Here is a 22239-nt window from a genome sequence, read left to right as displayed (position 1 = left end):
TATTATTTTTCATTACTGTTATTGTTAAATTTTAATCAGATGTAATTAATTAGATGTCCTCAATTAGATATAACTAAAATTAGATTAATTTAAATAATCAAGTCTTAGCACGGCATAGGAATAAAATTTCAAAATAGTGGCTTTAAAATATTTTAATCTGTTGCTTATGATGACCTCAATAGTAACTATGATTTTTGAAAATAGTAAAGCAGCAAATAAAGTTTTTAAGAAACAAACAGCATAAATTTTCCTGGGAGATAAAAATAATTTAAACACCAATGTGAATTTATAAATAATATTCAATAATGCATATAACAGAATAAAAAACTATGTCTATTTACTTATCTGTGTATCTATCCATAATAGTATCATATGTCTGGTATGTACTATGAATATAATTTTAATAACTGACATCATCCATTTGCAAATAACTTGTAAATGTAAGACTTGTCAAACACCACTTAAACCAGACAGAAGAAATAATAAGGGCAGTGTTATTTCAGTCTAGTTTAACTATCAAAATTATTTAATAAGCTGCCACACTAGAAAGTTGGTTTTGGGCTATTTTAAAATAATCCATATTTGTTCATTAGTACTGCCTGATAAACTATAACCATGAAGTTTCAACTGCAGGAGTAGGTCACTATTATTGCCTTAAAATACAGTATTTTGTGACTTGAAACCTATTCTTGTTTCTGTAAAAACTACTTTTAAAAGTATACTTTTAAATTATATGTATTAAATTATCAACAAAATGGTATTATTTATTTACTTTTATTTTTATTTATTATTATTCTCTTTTGAGATAGAGTTTTGCTCTTGTCCAGGCTGGAGTGCAATGGTGTGATCTTGACTCACTGCAGCCTCTACCTAAGTTTATTCAGAGCCGCCACTAAGTGGCATTATAGTGTAGCAGCAGTCATTTCAGCTTACAGCCACATGCTGAGTTGCCCCATCTGTGAACCAGTTGGGGCTTGTTTCTTTATTGTCAGCTGGATAATGGAGGGATAGCTCACTCCTTCTTAGTTATAGGTATGAGCTTAGGGGATGGTGCTGGTTAAAAACGATAGGTGACATAGGAATCTGAGTTGCCTGTTTCTACGGTTTACTTGTACCCTTGCACCCTGCTCATGACAACATGAATAACTTGTCCATCTTCCCATGGGTTGCTGCTGGTTCACCCTTAACTTATGGTGTATCTGAGAAAGCTCATCTTATGATGAAAAGTCTTGCTTACTTATATGATCACTTCATGGTGCCTACCATTCAGGGCACATGCTGCAGCTGTTTCTCAAACGATATATAATTCTTTGAGGGAAATGACATGGATTTAACTTGAGAAAGCAAGGGTCTACATTGTGTTTTACCTATTGGTATTTGTCATAACACTCACAATGGGTCTTTTCCTATTATGGATACCTCTATAACCATAGGTTCTTAAGTTGTATAGCTCAAGCCCCACAGGATTAATTGTCCACAGCCTAGAGCTCCCAAACAGTTCTTCCCTAAACTGATTTGCCACCTCAAGCCCCAATTCACTTCAGTAGTCTTCTATCTCATTCACTGAAAGGATTAGAGCTGAATTCTCAAATACAGAATATGCTCCCTCCAGAACTCAAAGAGGTCTTTCAGGTATTGTCTTTTCTTCTTGGTGATGGGAGGTACAAGGTGTAATCAGTTTTCTTTTAGTTAAAAAGAGATGTTCTAGCATGATCCGGACCAGTAAACTTCTAAAAACTTATGTGATGTTGCAAGGAGATATGGTTATCTTGTATCTAATGGAGCATTTGTATCTTACCAAGGACTCTAATGTACTTGTCAACCCTGGCTCATCTGATGTGATTAACAGGATGTCGTTGATACAGTAGACCAATGTGACGTTTTGCAGCTATTATGGTTGACATGCATTTCGATAATATGATAGAAGAGTTACAGCATCCTTGAGGCAGACTATTGTCCTTCCTATGTGAGTACATGCTGCATTTGATCTTTTCCTCTCTCCTGTTATGGATAAAGAAGGCATTTTCCAGATGAATGACCACGTTGATACCATGTATCTAAACTATGTTACCTGCTTGGCAAAGAGATAACAGGTAGTATAACAACTGCAGCTAAAGTTACTACTTGGTTGAATTTGTGACAGTCCACAAATAACATATACTCAAGGATTTACCTAGTTTTTTTTTTGGTAGAAGCCAGATTACTGAAAAAAATTTAAAATGATGGAGACCATCACAGCCACACCCTCATCCTTTGCAGTTTGAGAGGGACACTCATCTCTGTATTTCCATGAGGAATTATTTTTGGTACACTATCATGACATGGGAAGAAAGGGGAAATTTCAGGGCTCCTTCTTGGCTTTCTCTACTATGATAACTTACCCCGCAGAATAGGACATGAGAGGGTTCCACCAAATACCAAGTAAGTCCATTTTGAAGACTAGGGAAGTGAACACTTGGGGGTATTCTGTGGGCTCAGAGGACCCATTGTAGGCCAGATCTGGATCAGGACTCCCTTTATTAGTGGCCCCCATATCACCTCACATTAAAAAATTGAGGAGGAAGAAGCACGCTGGTGCTTTGGGTTGTTAGGTATATCTGTGTCAACTCACCCTGAGTCTAACCATCCTTGAACCCTCTGAGTATATTCTTTCCCCAGTATGCTAATATCTGAGTAAGTTGACAAAGATCCCTGAGGGGAATAATTCTGTCTGATCTTGCAGTGTACTTTCAGAGCTCTTCCTCCTTTGAAACAGCCTGTCCCTTCAGCCACTGGCTTGCAGGTCTGAAAATAAACCTAGAGTTAGGTGTTAGACAAGGAATTGTGACCTTATATTGGGATGGTTTCCCTCAGCCTCCTTAATGCCTTTAGCAATTCATAGAGGGAGCAGATCTTTGTTTGACAGCCATCTATTTTGCCTTTGGGGAGAACTGTATTCAATTAATAATAAAAATGATTTTATATATATGGTTTCATAGTATATTTTGAAATCTGCTAAACTTGCAAAATTTCTTGATATTCTTAAATATTTTCTTTTTGAGGTGAATGTAAAATTTCTCAAAAAAAATCGAGAGAACTTAATTAGGCTTTCAGTGAATATATAGGTTTTATGGTTTAAAAGTTTTATGGTTAAAGCTTTGTGATTTTCTTGATGTATATTTTACGTATTTCGCTTTACCTCTCCCACCTTCTCCCTCTTCTCTTTTCTCTTTTTCTTTTGTATTCCCAGACATTTTATATTTAAGTTGTTCTAGTAAATAGTATTACCTTTCCATTATTTTAAAATTGCTTATTAATGATAATTAAGAAAACTACTGAATTTTGAAAGCATATACGGCCACCATTCTAAACCATTTTAATTCTAAGAATTTTACAATTTATTTTCCAGATTTTCTGAACAATCTGAATGTTGTCTGGATACAAGTTTTGTCTGCCTCTTCTCTTCATTGACATTTATAGGTCTTTTTTGTTCCCTTATCATTGCATTGCAATAGAACTGTCAGTACTATATTCCCTCTTATTTGATTGCAGGAAAGTTATTTTATTTCTGTCTTAAATGGTACTATTTCTATTATTTCACCAGAAAATATGGTTTATTTATAAATACAATTTTCTTCTGTTTCTGCTTTGCAAATAGTTTTATCAATTTGGGAGATAAATTTCATCAGATGATTTTTAAGCAAGAACACCATTTTTTATCTCAACTTTTTAATCTGCTAAAATGATGGGATAAATTAATATTTTTGTAAGGTTGCACCATCCTTATATTTCTGGGACAAATTGTAGTGGCAATACATATTTAAATATTTAAGAATTGCAAATTCTCACGTATCTGTGAGTAGAAACTGCCTATATTTACATTTTTTTAATTTCATCATTGCTTGGTTTTGGTATGAGAGTTATCTCAGCCTCATAAATGATTTAGGAAATTATCCAACATTTTCAATGCTGGACAGTTTACAAAATATAGATAGTGTTTGCTTTAGAAGATTTGTAGCTCTCAGTAGTCAGAGTCTAGCCCTGGTATTTTTAGTTTAATTCTTAAATATTTTTAAATGTTTCTTTAACAGTCTATTCAAATTGAGTTGCTTTTGATTATGTCTTATTATATGTACTTTTTTACTCTACTGTAAAGAATATTTTTACTGTAACTATATACCACAAAAATATTCCTATGAGTCTCATGTTAGCATTTTATCAGGGGATAAAATTGAGTTCAGATAATATTTTTGTTAAAAATCTATATATAGTCAGGCCAGGCGTGGTGGCTCATGCCTGTAATCCCAGCACTTTGGGAGGCCAAGGCAGGTGGATCACGAGGTCAGGAGATTAGGATCATCCTGGCCAACATGGTGAAACCCCATCTCTACTAAAAATACAAAAATTAGCAGGGCGTGGTGGCAGGCACCTGTAGTCCCAGCTACTCAGGAGGCTGAGGCAGGAGAATTGCTTGAACCCAGGAGGCAGAGGTTGCAGTGAGCCAAGGACGCACCACTGCACTCCACCCTGCACAATAGAGCAAGACTCCATCGCAAAACAAAAAACAAAAAAACACCCAAAAAACTATAGTCAACAATTTATAGTTAGTTTGTGTCAAAACTGAATTCCAAATTCCCATTTTTTCAAGAATTCACTTGTTCAATTCAATTAGGCTAAATTCCCATTTTGTGGGAATAACACCATAAGAGTAGGTGGGTAGCTCCATTTATTGACTTTGCTGTTATGAAGCAAGTCTCTCAATTTTTGTAAGTTTATTTCCTCACATATATAATTAGGTAAATTTTGAAAATCATTTCATTGTAGGACTATAGAATACATTCCTAACTTCATATATTATTTCAAATTATATAATTTTCAATTTAATGTGAGAAGGTATTTTATAATGGGAGAGAATTCTTATTAATAATCTTGCTTCTGAAAATATAGGAATCTGAGAAAACATCTGTTACATTTTATGGGAAAATCTGAAAAACAATATTTTAAACCTTGACTCATAGTTCATTTAATATATTCAACTGCAATAGCATGGTAAAATACAGAAAAATGGTCATAACTAACTCAATTGATTTTGATTTTTGGAATATTTTATTATAAAAATTAACAAATATACGTGAACAGAATATATATTTAATCCTTGGTGAAAGTGAACGTACTTAATTATCCAATGTGTTATCAATAATGTCATAGATTTTCCTAAAATAATTTATGGCAGTTGAGAATTTTTTTTCCCAAAAGCAGTATAAAATTAGACCCATAATATCACACTGGAGTATTTTCACATAATTAAGTTTTCTGCATTCTTTACTTACTATTTTCATTGTCTTGCATGCTCATCATGATTAAAAGGATATATGCTCTAATTTTTATGGCTATGCAAATGCCTGGACAATTTCAGCTTTAAAGAAAATTATGCCAACACACGAATCTATCTAGTCTTTATTGAAGAAAATATTGTACACAACAAAAGCAAATCTGCATGTTTTGCTATTTAAATCCATTTGTGAGCTAATAAAAATAATTCACCATATAATTTATAACAAATAATGTAAGAAAGTTATGATGAGAACAAAACATTCATTTTTATGAATCTATCACAGAAGGATTTATTATCCTGTCATAGAAAATGTTTATATTTCCATGACTTGCAGAACTTCATTTTATATATGGTTATATGGTTAATTTTCAGATTTATTTTGAAGAACATGGGAAATTACAAGACCATTTCTAAGAAAATTCTTCTGTGAAACACACATTTTTCAATATATTTTTTATTTATGCTTATGACTTTCATGTTTTTTCATTGTAGGCTTTCTCTGAATTTAATTTGTGTCAGAAAGCTAATTTAATGGCTTACTGGAAGTTCAGAGTCCAGTTCTCTAAGTAAGCATTTTATTAACATTCATATGGAAAAATTCTATGAGCTATGTCATGATGACATACGTTACTTATATTTATCTTGAGAGTGGAAATATGTTCTTTTACTCTATTCTTGGAACTTATAGGGTAAATGGATACAGTGAACAGCCCCTTGGTGTTTTTAGTATTAAAGCAATAATCTTAGTATTAAAATAGTAGTTCTTAGTATTAAAATAGTTGTTCTGAAGACTTTGCAAATACACTTATATCTATGATGATGGAAAGTTAAAAATATAAGGAACAGATCTGAACAAATTATCACTTGACAGGTAGAAAAATAAATCTGACTCACAGGGAAAAAAAAAGATGAAAGAAGAGAAGAAAAACCTTTAATGATAGCTATTTCGTTGAATTTGATTACAGAGAAACTTTTACTTTTTCCAAATTGGGAATGTGTTTTGAACTATATGTTTTATCAGGAAAAATATACAACAAAGGCATGTGTGTGTGAAGATTATAAACATATATATTCATCTTCTCTTACTTTAAATGTGATGGTTAATTTTAAACATAACCTTACTTGGCTAAGGGATGCTTGGGTGGTTGGAAAAACATTTATTTTTATGTGTTTCTGTGAGGATGTTTCCAAAAGAGATTAGTTTTTAGATCAATAGATGTATTAAAGAAGGTCCACCCTCAGAAAATGTGTGTTGGCATCATCCAATCCATTGATGGCCTGAATAGAACAAAAGAGCAGAGAGGAGGGGTTAATGTTCTCTTTCTGTATATGTTTGAGATGAGAAATCCAGTTTTTCCTGCCTTCGGACTTGATCCAAGACTGACATCATCATACCCCACCTCTCTCCACTGCAGGCATTTGAACTCAGACTGAATTATACCACCAGTTGGTGGCCTTCCTGGATCTCCAGCTTGCTGACAACAGACACTAAGGCTTCTCAACTCTATGATCATGTGAGCCAATTCTCTCTTTCTCTCTCTCATATAAATATTAATATATAATATTTATTGTGAGAATATATGTATACACACACTTATGTACACACACATACAATATTGATTCTGATTCTCTGGAGAACTCTGACTAATATGCTTTATAAGGACTTTTGTCATTGTCAAGCCCTTGGAACCTCATGACCCATGATAGTGATATAATATCTGGGCAGTGTGTGGTACCTTTTAGAACTTACGGTTTGCTTGTTATGCCTATAAGAAGATAAGACGGCTACAGTTCTTCAGAGCAATGATGCATATGGGCCTGAAGGGTTTGGAAATGAACTATCCACCTTTTCTTCTCCTAAGTGTATTAATTTCCCATTGCTGATGTAACATGTTACCATAAATTTAGTGGCTTAAAACAATGCAGGTATTTCGCCTTGCAGTTCCGGAGGTCAGATGTCTAAAATGGGTATCTCTGGGCTAAAACACAGGTGTCAGCAGGGTTATGTTCTTTTTCTGAGGCTTTAGGGTATAGTCTGTTTCCTTGTCTTTTCCAGCTCCCAGAGGGCTCTCATTTTCTTTGTCTTGTGGACCTTTCCTCCTCTTCAAAGCCAGCAACATAATATCTTTAAATCTCTTTGACATTAACCTCTTGCCTCTCTCTTCCACAATTGAAAGACCCTTGTGATAATATTGGGCTCACCTGTATAATTCAGGATAATCTTATTTTAAAGTCCTCTGATTACTTATACTAATTCCATTTAAAACCTTAACTCCCCATTGTCATGTAACATAACATATTTATAGGTTTGGGGGATTAAGGTATGGGCATTTTTGGAGGGGATCCAATAGTATACCTACTATACCATTTCAAAAGCCTTGTCCTATTATTACATTATTAATAACTTTAGAGACAGCCAAGGGAGTATTGAGTCCACTTGTGTCTTAGTCTGTTACTGCTGTTATAACAAAATACCATAGACTGGGAAATTTATAAACAACAGAAATGTATTTCTCACAGTTCTAGAGGCCGGGAAGTCCAAGATCAAGGTGCCAGCAGATTTGGTATCTGGTGAGGACCAGTTCCTCCTAGGTAGCATTTTATCTGTTTCCACATATGGCCGAAGGGATTAAGAGGCTCCCTTAAACCTCTTTTATAAGTACATAAATTTCATTCATGGGAGCAGAACACTCATGACTGAATCATCCCCTAAAGGTTCCAACTTTTAATAATATCCCATTAGTTATGAGTTTCTAACATGAATTTTGTGGCGACACAAACATTCAGACTACGGTAGCTTGATACAAGAGCATCAAAGAAATATATTATAAGAAACACTGGGTAGAGAATAATAAGGTGTAAATTCTAGTTCTACCTATGTCCTTGAAGATATGAATTGTTTCCAGAAAGTCACACTGATGCTTGTGAGTCTAAGTTCCAAATATGGATTATGGAATTTCTAAATTCTCAATAGTTCATCTCATAAGAATTTATATTTATAAGAAAGAAAAAATATCAAGTCAAACAAGAGTCTTCTAAAATTGGAAGACTAAGTAAATAAAGGGATTGCAGTATTATCGGTTACAAGACTCCAAAGGGGAACACAACTGATTTTTCTCCCACCCTTCAACAGTAGTATACAAATAAGTTATTTCCCAGTATTTCCTCTGCTAAATTGCATCATTCATCCTAAAGGAAATGCACAGAGCATAAAAGATAAAATAACACTTGTAGGCACCAGAACAGACTAATAAAACACCATCCTGATTTTCTTGACAAGGAAACCACCTAAGGCTAGAAATAGTTGAGTATGGTAGAAAAATGAAAAACTGAGGAGACTCAGATGGCTCCCTTATAGGGCTATTTTATGGCATGATTTATGGACTTAGGACTGGGTAAGCCATACTGAATGTATATTCAATCACAGCAACAATAAGTTACAAGGATGCACTTTGCTGACGATCATGCAAGACCGTGTGTATTTATTTTCAAAAATAAAATCTATACATATCTAAGTCAGCAATTTTCAGATAGTTAATTTTAATTACTATCTCTTATGCTTAGAATTTATTTATTATATACCTTCAGAATCATAAGGGCATTTATCTGCTAGCATGCAGCATCAATGGATCATGCATTAAAACACATGATTTAACTAGCAAAACTTGTAGACAAAGATTCTCCTGTTTGACAGTTAAACAAGTTTTCTATTTAACAGATGTTTAGCCAAATATTCTGGGTGATAGGTTAGGATAGGTTGCTAAAGGAGTCACAACCATAGTTTTCATCCCTGTATAGACCAATTTGCATACTACATTGCAAATTTTATTAACCATGCCTTTAATTTAGTCTTTGAAAAATTGTATTCATAAGACATTGCTGGTGACTTATAAACATCACCATTGAACATAAAATTTACAATCATTTTTGACTAAAAATGCACCTATCATGTCACTTTCATAAATACAAGCACTCTTTTTCTCTTTTTTTTTTTTTTTTTTTTTTTTTTTTAAAGACAAATTCTCTCTCTGTAGCCCAGGCTGGAGTGCAGTAGTAGTGTGGTCACAGCTCACTGTAAACTCCACTTCCCAGGCTCAAGCAATCCTCCCACATTAGCCTCCAGAGTACCTGGGGCTAATGGCATGCACCACCACGCCTGGCTAATTTTTGTATTTTTTTTGTGAGGGAGGGTAGACACAGGGTTTCACCATTTTGCCCAGGCTGGTCTCGAACTCCTTGTCTCAAGTGATCTGCCAGCCTTGGCCCTGCAAAGTGCTGAGATTACAGGTATGAGCCATCATGCCCAGCCTGAAAGCATATTCTTAAGGTGGGCTTTACCTCAAAGGAATACTACAAAAGATAAAATTATAGAAAAATTGTGAGTAAACTGAAAACTAGATAGAAAGTATTATGTAAAACAGTTGATGCAATTCCAGGTGGCTATAGATTCTGGTATTTTCCTTTCTCTAAAACTAAGAAAGAAATTTTTACTTTTAATATAAATAATTACCCTTTAAATTGGCAACAAAGACAATAACAATAAATAATTCTTATGCATATTGGATATTTCCTTTGGCACAATTTGTATATGGTAACTAATTGACACTATGACAATTACTGACAAGAGATATAATAAAAATATGTATGGACATTTTCACTATATTTATATAAATATAAGCATACATATATAATTGTGGGTTGTTTTAGATTAATAGATGTTAAAGCTATAGATATTAAATATAGATTAATAGATATTAAACATATATTATGTATCATTTCTTCTGAACAAAAAGAGGCTTACTTTTGTTTTATGATTTCCCTCAAACATGTGGTAGGACTACATAGAAAGGTATCAAAAAGCCAAAATGCCAATAGTTGCTTCTGTTCTAATAGTAGAAGGTGAGATAAAATGAGATATGAGTTTGCTGATACAGAATGAACAAGGAAGAAGTAGCTTCCTGGTGCTCTTAGGAGAATAAATAATGTTCTGAAACACTGAGTGCAAAAACACAAAGAACAAGCTGGAATAAAGAGTGCCTTGGCCATCTGTTTGGCTGTCAGAGTGAGGCATGACTCAATAAAGCTTTTACACTTAAAATTAAATAAAAGTTATTGGCTCTATTTAGTATTGTTAATATATTGCATGCATACACACACACAAACTAAACATTAAAAAGAATCTAGTGCTTTCTTCAGGCAAAGATGAACACAGAAGGATTGTTCCTCAATTTTTTTTTCCCCAAGACAGAATCTCACTCTGTCACCCAGGCTGGAGTGCAGAGGTGCGATCTTGGCTCACTGCAACCTCTGCCTGCCGGGTTCAAGCAATTCTCATGCCTCAGCCCCCTGAGAACCTGGGAGACTACAGGCACCCACAACTACACCTGGCTAATTTTTTGTAGTTTAGTAGAGATGGGGTTTCACCATGTTGCCCAGGGTGATCTCGAACTCTTGAGCTCAGGTAATCCACACTCCTTGGCCTCCCAAAGTTCTAGGACTTTTCCTGAATTCTTGATAGGAATTTGTGAGAACTACAAGCAAAATAGATGGTATATTAGTCCATTCTCATGCTGCTAATAAAGACATACCTGAGGCTGGGTAATTTATAAAGGAAAGACGTTTAATTGACTCACAGTTCAGCATGGCTGGGGAGGCCTCAGGAAACTTACAATTTGGCGGAAAGGGAAGCAAACACGTCTTTTTTCACATGGCAGCAGGAGGGAGAAGTGCCAAACAAAAGGAGGAAAAGACCCTTATAAAACCATCAGATCTCTTGGGAACTCACGATCATGAGAACAGCATGAAGGTAACCGCCCCCATGATTAAATTACCTCCCACAGGGTCTCTCCCACAACACACGGGGATTATGGGAACTACAATTCAAAATGAGATTTGGGTGGGGCACAGACAAACCATATCAGATGGAATGGTCAGGCATCTGCATACACTGTGGATTTATCCCTTGTTTCTCTAACTGATTATGAGACTTACCTGGATTTCTACAGGTCTTTCACTTCTGAGAACTTATGGGTCTAATCAGGAACTAGATTCCATACCGGTGTGAAAAAAGTCTACAAATGCATGTCTTTAAAAGTATATGCTTAATTATATATTTGTTTATTTCAACAAATATTTTTGAGGGCTTGCTATGCATAAGATACTTTTCTAGGAGCTGTTGATATGACACATCTCAGAAACTTAGACATGGTCAGAAAGCCGCTGGAGTTGCCATTTGCCAAGGATGCAATAAAGAATATGACTCCCCAAAAGTTGGTTATCAAAAATATTTCTCCTACTTCTCACTGTAAAGAATGGATTTCTATGATCTATGTAAAATATAGAAAGCATTTTCCTTAAATATACAAACAGGTGGTTCGCATAAGAAAAATGTCATTGGCTTAAAGTCATGCATGGAGAAAATCTCAACCTTACTAGTAAGGAATGAAATGCAAATTAAAGAAGCAGTTTAATTCTTTATATTGTTTTGCAAAACTTAAAAAGTTACTGAATATCATGTGCTTGCCAAACTGTGAGGAAGATATCAATCTTAATGCATTCATGGTGGGATTTTAGACATGAAGTCATTGCCACTGTCAGTGCCTCATAAAATTAAGATTAAACAAACTCTGTGAAACTGCCTACCCACTCCTAGGTGTATACTCTAGAAAGGGCTTCCAGATATAGCAAATAAAAATACAGAACACCTATTGAAATTTGAATTTCACATAAGCAAAAAATGATGTTTTAGTATAAGAATGCCCCGTGCAATATTTGGGACATACTAAAAACCTGTTTTTTAAGATCTAAAATTTAAATTTAATTGGGTATCATGTATTTCATCTGACAAATGTAACCCCAGAGAAACCATCACTAGGTTATAAGGAATTGTAAAAAGGTATTTATTGCAGCATTCTTTATGGATGTCATCCATTGGGGCAACCTAAATGCCCACTGCCAGGAAAATTGAAAAAGAAATTACAATTAATCTGTTGTGTCAACCTTTCTTTTCTTCATTTTTTTTCCTTTTTATAATAGTTCTTTTTTAAAACTTTTAAGTTCAGGTTACATGTCCAGGCTTGTTACATAGGTAAGGTTGTATCATGGTGGTTTGTTGTACAGATTATTTTGTCACCAAGATATTAAACCTAGTACTCATCAGTTATTTTTCCTGATCCTCTCCTTCGTCCCACCCTTCACCCTATGATAGGCCCCAGTGTGTGTTGTTCACTCTGTGTGTGTCCATGTGTTCTCATCTTTTAGCTCCCATTTATAAGTGAGAACATGAGGAATCTGGTTTTCTGTTTCTGTGTTAGTTTGCTAAGAATAATGGCCTCCAGCTCCATGCATGTCCCTGCAAAGACATAATCTCGTTCTTTTGTGTGCCTACATAGTATTCCATGGTATTATGTGTACCACATTTTCTTGATCCAGTCTATTATTGATGGGCATTTAGGTTGATTCCATGTCTTTGCTATTGTGAATAGTGCCGCAGTGAACATACGCCTGCGTGTTTCTTTATAATGGAATGACTTATATCCCATTGGGTATATACCCAGTAACGAGATTGCTGGGCCAAATGGTATTTCTGTCTCTAGGTCTCTGAGAAGTAGCCACATTCTCTCCACAATGGTTGGACTAGTTTAAAATCCAACCAACAGTGTATCACCATTCCTTTTCCTCCACAATCTCACCAGTATCTGTTACTTTTTACCATTCTGACTGATGAGAGATGGTATCCCATTGCAGTTTTGGTTTGCATTTCTCTAATGATCATGATGTTGAGCTGTTTTTCATATGCTTGTTGGTTGCATGTATGCTTTGAACAGTGTCTCTTCATGTACTTTACACACTTTTTAATGGGATTGTTTCTTTAAATTTGTTCAAGTTTCTTATCGATGCTAGATATTAGAACTTTGTCAAATGAATAGTTTGCAAAATTTTTCTCCCATTCTGTAGATTGTCTGTTTACTCTGTTGATAGTTTCTTTTGCTGTGCGGAAGCTCTTTAATTAGATCTCATTGTCAATTTCTGTTCCTGTTGCAATTGCTTGTGGCATCTTCATCATACAAGCTTATGGTAATTCATAGTTTACAAAATTCTTTTTAATCTTTTACCAAATCTAACAGACTCTGGCTTCTAATAAGTTAAGTCCATTTTGACTGATAGATATTTTTATTCCCACTATCTTTTTCTATGTTTATTACTTATTTTAGTGTTTTTTCTTTTACTTTGTGGGTTTGAACAGCTGTCATTCATTTCATGTTTTTTCTTTTATTCATTTAGATATTTTATATTTTTATTTTTATCCTATTGGTCATAACCATCACTTCCCTTGCTTTCCTAATTAGTTACACCTGACTCTCCTTTTATTAGCGGACAAAATACTAACTATTTCCTTCAGAAAGACACCTTGTCTCTCCTTCCCACAACATAGTAATCCCTCCACCTCATCTCTACAGGCTTCCTCACAAAAAGTTGATTCACCTCTATCCTACTCAAATCTTACACACAGACTACCCAGCCAACTTCAGTTATTATAACAGCATAGTTATTATTTTCCATAATTTTGTATGTCTACCTAGTGCAGTTTTTAATTTACATAATATATTTTTAAAGTATAGAATTTCCATTTTTTGTATATTTTTCCTTATTCAGCTGATATTTTCTATTTGTTCATTCAATAAATATTTTTACCTTTATTTTCCTGAGCACAGTTAAAATAGATATTTTAAAATTCTTCTGTGCCATTGCAACAGTTGCTTTTTCTCAGGTCCACCTCTTCCATTGACATTTTCTATTGGCAATGGGTTGCATTTTCCTGTTTCTTTGTATTTGTAGTAATTTTGCTATTGTTTAAAAAATATTTCTATGGAGAGTATTTAGTTTAGTGATCTCTGTTTTGTTTATTTGAGTCTTGTTTTACCAAAGGAGGACTACCGCTAATTCAGAGACTATTTTTACTTTCGATGGGCTGCTTGCCCCAGGGGCCAGGCGGAGATATAGCAGTTCACCAACAGAATTTGTGGTCCCCCTCCCCCTCTCTTTTCTAGAATTTTTTCTCTTACTTTCTAGCCATTGTGTTATCTCAAGTATCTGTCCTGGTCTTCCAAACCAGTAAGACTGCAGGGTTTTTATCTGTGTTAAATTTTAGTTTTCCCTAAAAGATTAATGAAAACAACAAAACTTGGAAAGTGAATTTTAGTTGCTTTTGTTTATAAAAGCCGATACGGTTTGGCTGTGTGTCTCTATCCAAATCTCACGTTGAATTATAACAATCCCCACATGTCAAGGGCAGGACCAGGTGGAGATAATTGACAGTGAGTAAGTTCTCAAAAGATCTGATGGTTTCCTAAGGGGCTTCCCGCTTTGCTCAGCTCTCATTCTTTCACCTGCCAGCCTGTGAAGAGGTGAGTTCCGCCATGATTGTAAGTTTCCTGAGGCCTCCCCAGCCACGCAGAACTGTGAGTCAATTAAACCTCTTTTCGTTATAAATTTCGCAGTCTCAGGTATTTCTTCACTGTATCAAGAGAATGGACTAATACAAAATCTGAGCCTGATAAAGCTGAAAAATAAATTAAAATTCTAGCAATGCTTCCTCAGTGTTTATGGGCTTGGACTTATTGCCTGGCTTATGGCCTTTGCCTATTATATGAAGGATTGTTGGTGTTTTTTTTTTCCTATGTGTAATGTAGATAGCAAACATTCCATGCAATTGTTAGGCAGTGTGATAAGGACCAAGTCCTATGTCTGAACAAGAAGGAGAATCCTGTTGTTCTGTATTTTATCACACATTTGGTATTGCCAGATTTTCAGATTATAGCCATTGTTACAGATACTTCATTGGTATTATCTCTATTCCGTCCTTTATCTTGTAAAATTTGGTCTGCTTAAGTAGCTACTTTAAAATTCTCTTTCATATTGTTCTATTATTTATAGTTCCCGGGGTGAAAGTCATTCTATTTGGTGTATTCCCTCAGGATATTTTTTCCTCTCACCTATTTGTAATCTTTGACTATGAGCTTATCTTCAGAGGGCTAATTTTCACTGAGACTCACTTTGGCCCTATGCTATGGAATCATCTCTATAGGGTGGTATTATATTTGTCACTGATACTTTCTCATGCATTTTTTCAATTCAGAATTAGTCTCATGCTTTTGTCCCCCTACATTTTGTTAATAGTTTCTTATTTTGAGGTTATCCAAACCAAATGAATAATGTTAATTTGACACCACTCACTGTTCCTGATGTAAGACTGAGTTTTAAAATATTTTAATATTTTTTTCCATGATCCAAAATCTTTTTGATAGAGAGTAGGATCTCGGGTTAATTTTTGTAGCTGAGGCTAGTCCCTGAGCCTCTGGAGTGTTAGAACTTCTGGCCCTTGGAGCAGGGTTAGGTTTGGTGTGGCTATGAAGGGTTATCCAGGCCTTGTGGAAATGCAGGTGTGCTTGGTGCTGGCAACAGCCAGAGAGCAGAACGGTGTGATGGCCCTTGAAAATCCAGGCCCAGCTGGACCAAGGTGAGTGTTTTGCCTCCAGCCTTTAGGATGTAGTTGTGGGCCAGCTACTCAATCACAGAGCACACACACCTGCAATTTGGGCACCTCCTGAACCCACACATCATCCGTTATGGTCCCCACAACCACAGTAGTTTTGTTTTCCCAGTCAGAAAGTTTCATCTGCTGGATCATCCAGGAAAGCAATAGAGGTAGCCATTTGGTGCAACCCATAAACAGCCTCTTCAGCACAACTTTGTTAAACGTGGAGTTGGTTTCTCTGGCCATAAACCTATACAGCCTGACCAACAGCCTTAGGTAGATGTCCTGGCTCTTGGGCTCCTTGAGTGGAACCTTTCTATCCTTGTGGTAGATGTTGACTTACAAGATGGCACCTTCTGTTCAGCCAGGTTCAGAAAGATACTCAACGGGTTATTTTCTATCCAAAATTCTGGCATAGAGAAAGTTTCTTATAAGTTCTGCTATTTTCTAAAATCTATTTGTTTGTTTCTTTGTTTCAGTATTTTTTAAGAAAGACAACACTTTATGACTAAGGTTTTATTCAAGAAGCCAAGTTCCAGGTACCCAAGTGTAGAGTTCTGCAGTGAGCATCCCTAGTATTTAATAATAGAACATGTTAATTAAAAAACAAGCTCCCAGGCCCACACTGAAGTGATTGTGTTTCAGAGGATCCATATGTAGACCCATAAATCTATTTCTATGAAGCTAAGTAATTCTGGAGCATAGTCCAACTTAGAAAATACTGTTCTAGTAGTACGTTTACGTATCGTTCCTAGAAGTGGTCCATGAAGAACCTTTTTGTAGATTTAACATAGTTATATTAAGTAAGCCACTTAAACATACATCCAGAACAGAAAATAATGTGGTAATCTGTAGTGCTATTTGTCCAATATTTCCCTTTAGACCATCTGCATTCCTCTTGTCAACCCGTTTGAATTATGTATCATGAATGCCGCAGGTGAAATAAGCCTTTGATTTTTAAAGGAACTGCAGTTGCGGATTTTTTGTTAGCATGGCTGACCTTTCATGTAAATATCCCAGTTCATAAATACATATAAACCAACTAGTTGTCATCTGGAATCCCCCTTCACATTCATAGTCTGGTGAAGGTTGATGACAAAGTAAAAAGTGCAAAGTAACTTTTGGAAAATTATTGTAATTAAATTAAGGGGCCCTATAGTACTCTTTTGCTTTGTCTCAAAGGATTTTACCAATGCCAGGGACTAGAGTTATTTTCCTCTGTCCATGGCATATTATTAGACCATAAAAACTACTGTGATGTTTTGCCTTGTTTTTGAATGATCTGTGTAAATTTCTGCATGTAAAACTGTTTAATCCATTCTGATTCATTTATAATATTTCATATTATGCCCCCTTCACCTTTCACTTATTCAGAATCCCTCAGTGATGAGGCATCTAGGTAGTCTCTATCATCTCACCCTAACAAATACTGTTGCAATGAATATTCTGGACCCTATCCCAGTATGGCATGTGCAAAAGTATCTCTAGGATAAATATTACTGAATGGGACTTCTGGGCTACTTGAGTGTGCAGACTTGTTTTCACTCTCCAAATTATCTGAAGTCACTGGAATTAGTAGTGTAGGACACTAGAAATCAGAGAATTGTGTACTGAACGGGACAGAAGTTAGTGTCAGGGATCCCCATGAGTTGTTGGTTGTGGGTTGGTCAGCCAAAAGAGATTGACCACCATGGTTATGAGAGAAGGGCAGATACACTAGAAGTCAAGCATTGCTAGTGGTAATGGGAGCTCTGGACCAGCCAGAATAGAGAGGCTTTGGTAACACCCCAATAACAACCCTGGCATCCAGCTTATATTACATAGCCTGAACCTTAGAAGAAATTGTCTCACTCTAAATTAAGGCCAACGGTTGGCTCACCCTAACAAAGCCTAAGTTAAATCCTAATGAGATCCTCACAAGGGACAGAATTGAGAGCTTATATGAGTTCTAGTAACTTAGAGGAACTCAGGAAACAATTTGGACTTTTCTCAGCTCTACCACAACAGGTGTAAAGTTAGTTTTACACAAGTTCAAGGCTATCCAATAATTGAATTGCCCACAATAACAAAAATAAATATTTCAGAATACTAGCAATATGTAGCATCTCAGAAATGTTATCACAATGATCAGCATATAATAACAATTTTCTAGATATTCAAAGAAACAAGAAAATGTGAATAGTCCAGGGAAAAGGCAATCAATAGAAACCATACACTAATGGATTTTGCAGCCACAGACATTAAACTGGTGTTATAGTAAAGAACTAAAAGAATTTTCAAGGATTAAAGAAAAACATGAGCTTAATTAGTGAACAGATATAGATTTTTCACAAGATAGATAAAAACTACAAAAAATAGAGATTCTAAAATTGAAAACTACAACAATGAAAAATAAATACCTGGCCAGGTGCAGTGGCTCACACCTGTAATTCCACACTTTGGGAGGCTGAGGTGGGCCTATCACTTGAGGCCAGGAGTTCGAGACCAGCATGGCCAACATGGTGAAACCCTGTCTCTACTAAAAATATAAAAATTAGCTAGGCATGGTGGCGAGTGCCTACAGTCCCAGTTACTTGGGAGGCTGAGGCAGGAGAATTGCTTGAACCTCCGGGAGGTGGAGGTTGTAGTGAACTGAGATCGTGCCACTGCACTCCAGCCTGGGCAAGAGAGTAAGACTCTGTCTCTAAAAAAACAAACAAACAAAGAAAATATGTATAAATTCCAAGATGACCGTAACATCCAATTGAAGACAGGGATAGAAAGTCAGTAACCTGGAGGACAGATCAACAGAAATTTTCCAATCTGAAGAACAGAAAGAACAAAGATTGAAGGAAAAGAATCTCGGATAGCTGTAGAATAATATCAAATGGTCCAGCATACATGAAATTGAAGGTTAAGAAGGGTAAGTGAGTGAGAATGAGGCAAAAAAAATGGCTAAACATTTCTCAAATTTAATGACAAACATTAACATATATGTACTAGAAGTGCAGCACACTCAAAGCAGGATATATAAAGTCATACCATAAAAGCAAAAGAAAAAAAACACAGGAAAACTCAAGAGGCCAGAAAATAAATATAAAGGAATAAAAATATAAGAAGTATTAATTTCTTACCAGAAACAAAGTAGAAGACAATAAAAAGATATATTCAATTAGCCGAAAGTTGAAACATTATATTTAGCAAAAGTATCACTCAAAAATGTGGCTCAAGTAAAAATATTTTCTTTTTATTTAAAAGCTGGAGGAATTATTCACCAGTGGGCCTACTCTACAATAATGCTAAAGGAGTTTCTTCAGACTAAAAGAAAGTATTATCAGATAGAAGCCTGAATCTTCAAGAAAATATAAGTAGGCTGGGCATGGTGGCTCACACCTGGTGTGACAATATTAGTATCAGAGAAAATAGATTTCAAGAGCAAAAATGTAAAAGTAATGCTAGTTGGAGTAATTCATCATAAAGGTATTACAATATTATGCATACCTCTAATAAGAATTTCAAAATTCATAAAGCACAAATTGATAGAATTGAAAGAAGAAACAGACAATCTGAGAACATAATTGGGGATCCTCTATCATTTTAACTACGTTCTCTCAGATAAAACAATGGACAAAAAATCAAGTATAATATAGAACTACCATTGAACTTCAATGATATTTTAAAAATATTACACCCAACACAATGATTGAAAATTCACATTCCCTCAAATGCATATGAAACATTCATCAAAATATATAAAATATATTTTGGTGTATCTTTTTTTAAAATTCTACTTTAAGTTTTAGGGTATATGTGCACAACGTGCAGGTTAGTTACATATGTATACATGTGCCATGTTGGTGTGCTGAACCCAGTAACTCGTCATTTAACATTAGGTATATCCCCTAATGCTATCCCTCCCCCCTCCCCCGACCCCACAACAGGCCCCGTGTGTGATGTTCCCCTTCCTGTGTCCATGTGTTCTCATTGTTCAATTCCCACCTATGAGTGAGAACATGAGGTGTTTGGTTTTTTTGTCCTTGCAGTAGTTTGCTGAGAATGATGGTTTCGCGCTTCATCCATGTCCCTACAAAGGACATGAACTCATCATTTTTTATGGCGCATAGTATTCCATGGTGTATATGTGCCACGTTTTCTTAATCCAGTCTATCATTGTTGGACATTTGAGTTGGTTCCAAGTCTTTGCTATTGTGAATAATGCCGCAATAAACATACGTGTGCATGTGTCTTTATAGCAGCATGATTTATAATCCTCTGGGTATATACCCAGTAATGAGATGGCTGGGTCAAATGGTATTTCTAGTTCTAGATCCCTGAGGAATCGCCACACTGACTTCCACAAGTGTTGAACTAGTTTACAGTCCCACCAACAGTGTAAAAGTGTTCCTATTTCTCCACATCCTCTCCAGCACCTGTTGTCTCCTGACTTTTTCATGATCGCCATTCTAACTGATGTGAGATGGTATCTCATTGTGGTTTTGATTTGCATTTCTCTGGTGGCCAGTGATGATGAACATGTTTTCATGTGTCTTTTGGCTGCATAAATGTCTTCTTTTGAGAAGTGTCTGTTCATATCCTTCACCCACTTGTTGATGGGGTTGTTTTTTTCTTGTAAATTTGTTTGAGTTTATTGTAGATTCTGGATATTAGCCCTTTGTCAGATGAGTAGGTTGCAAAAATTTTCTCCCATTCTGTAGGTTGCCTGTTCATTCTCATGGTAGTTTCTTTTGCTGTGCAGAACCTCTTTAGTTTAATTAGATTCCATTTATCAATTTTGTCTTTTGTTGCCATTGCTTTTGCTGTTTTAGCCATGAAGTCCTTGCCCATGCCTATGTCCTGAATGGTATTGCCTAGGTTTTCTTCTAGGGTTTTTATGGTTTTAAGTCTTTAATCCATCTTGAATTAATTTTTGTATAAGGTGTAAGGAAGGGATCCAGTTTCAGCTTTCTCCATATGGCTAGCCAGTTTTCCCAGCACCATTTATTAAATAGGGAATCATTTCCCCATTGCTTGTTTTTGTCAGGTTTGTCAAAGATCAGATGGTTGTAGATGTGTGGTATTATTTCTGAGGGCTCTGTTCTGTTCCATTGGCCTGTATCTCTATTTTGGTACCAGTGCCATGTTGTTTTGTTTACTGTAGCCTTGTAGTATAGTTTGAAGTCAGGTAGCATGATGCCTCCAGCTTCGTTCTTTTGGCTTAGGATTGACTTGGCAATGTGGGCTCTTTTTTGGTTCCATATGAACTTTAAAGTAGTTTCTTTCCAGTTCTATGAAGAAAGTCATTAGTAGCTTGATGGGGATGGCATTGAATCTGTACATTACCTTGGGCAGTATGGCCATTTTCATGATATTGATTCTTCCTACCCATGAGCATGGAATGTTCTTCCATTTCTTTGTATCCTCTTTTATTTCATTGAGCAGTGGTTTGTAGTTCTCCTTGAAGAGGTCCTTCACATCCCTTGTAAGTTGGATTCCTAGGTATTTTATTCTCTTTGAAGCAATTGTGAATGGGAGTTCACTCATGATTTGGCTCTCTGTTTTTCTGTTATTGGTGTATAAGAATGCTTGTGATTTTTGCCCATTGATTTTGTATCCTGAGACTTTGGTGAAGTTGCCTATCAGCTTAAGGAGATTTGGGGCTGAGACGATGGGGTTTTCTAGATATACAATCATGCTATCTGCAAACAGGGACAATTTGACTTCCTCTTTTCCTAATTGAATACCCTTTATTTCCTTCTCCTGCCTCATTGCCCTGGCCAGAACTTCCAACACTATGTTGAATAGGAGTAGTGAGAGAGGGCATCCCTGTCTTGTGCCAGTTTTCAAAAGGAATGCTTCCAGTTTTTGCCCATTCAGTATGATATTGGCTGTGGGTTTGTCATAGACAGCTCTTATTATTTTGAGATACGTCCCATCAATACCTAATTTATTGAGAGTTTTTAGCATGAAGGGTTGTTGAATTTTGTCAAAGGCCTTTTCTGCATCTATTGAGATAATCATGTGGTTTTTGTCTTTGGTTCTGTTTATATGCTGGATTATGTTTATTGATTTGCGTATGTTGAACCAGCCTTACATCCCAGGGATGAAGCCCACTTGATCATGGTGGATAAGCTTTTTGATGTGCTGCTGGATTCTGTTTGCCAGTATTTTATTGAGGATTTTTGCATCGATGTTCATCAGGGATATTGGTCTAAAATTCTCTTTTTTTGTTGTGTCTCTGCCAGGCTTTGGTATCAGGATGATGCTGGCTTCATAAAATGAGTTAGGGAGGATTCCCTCTTTTTCTATTGATTGGATTAGTTTCAGAAGGAATGGTACCAGCTCCTCCTTTTACCTCTGGTAGAATTCAGCTGTGAATCCATCTGGTCCTGGAAGTTTTTTGTTTGGTAAG

The sequence above is a fragment of the Pongo abelii genome, chromosome 15 (assembly GCF_028885655.2).
Source record: "Pongo abelii isolate AG06213 chromosome 15, NHGRI_mPonAbe1-v2.0_pri, whole genome shotgun sequence".
Classification (NCBI taxonomy): Eukaryota; Metazoa; Chordata; class Mammalia; order Primates; family Hominidae; genus Pongo; species Pongo abelii.
Note: the sequence above shows the minus strand (reverse complement) of the source record.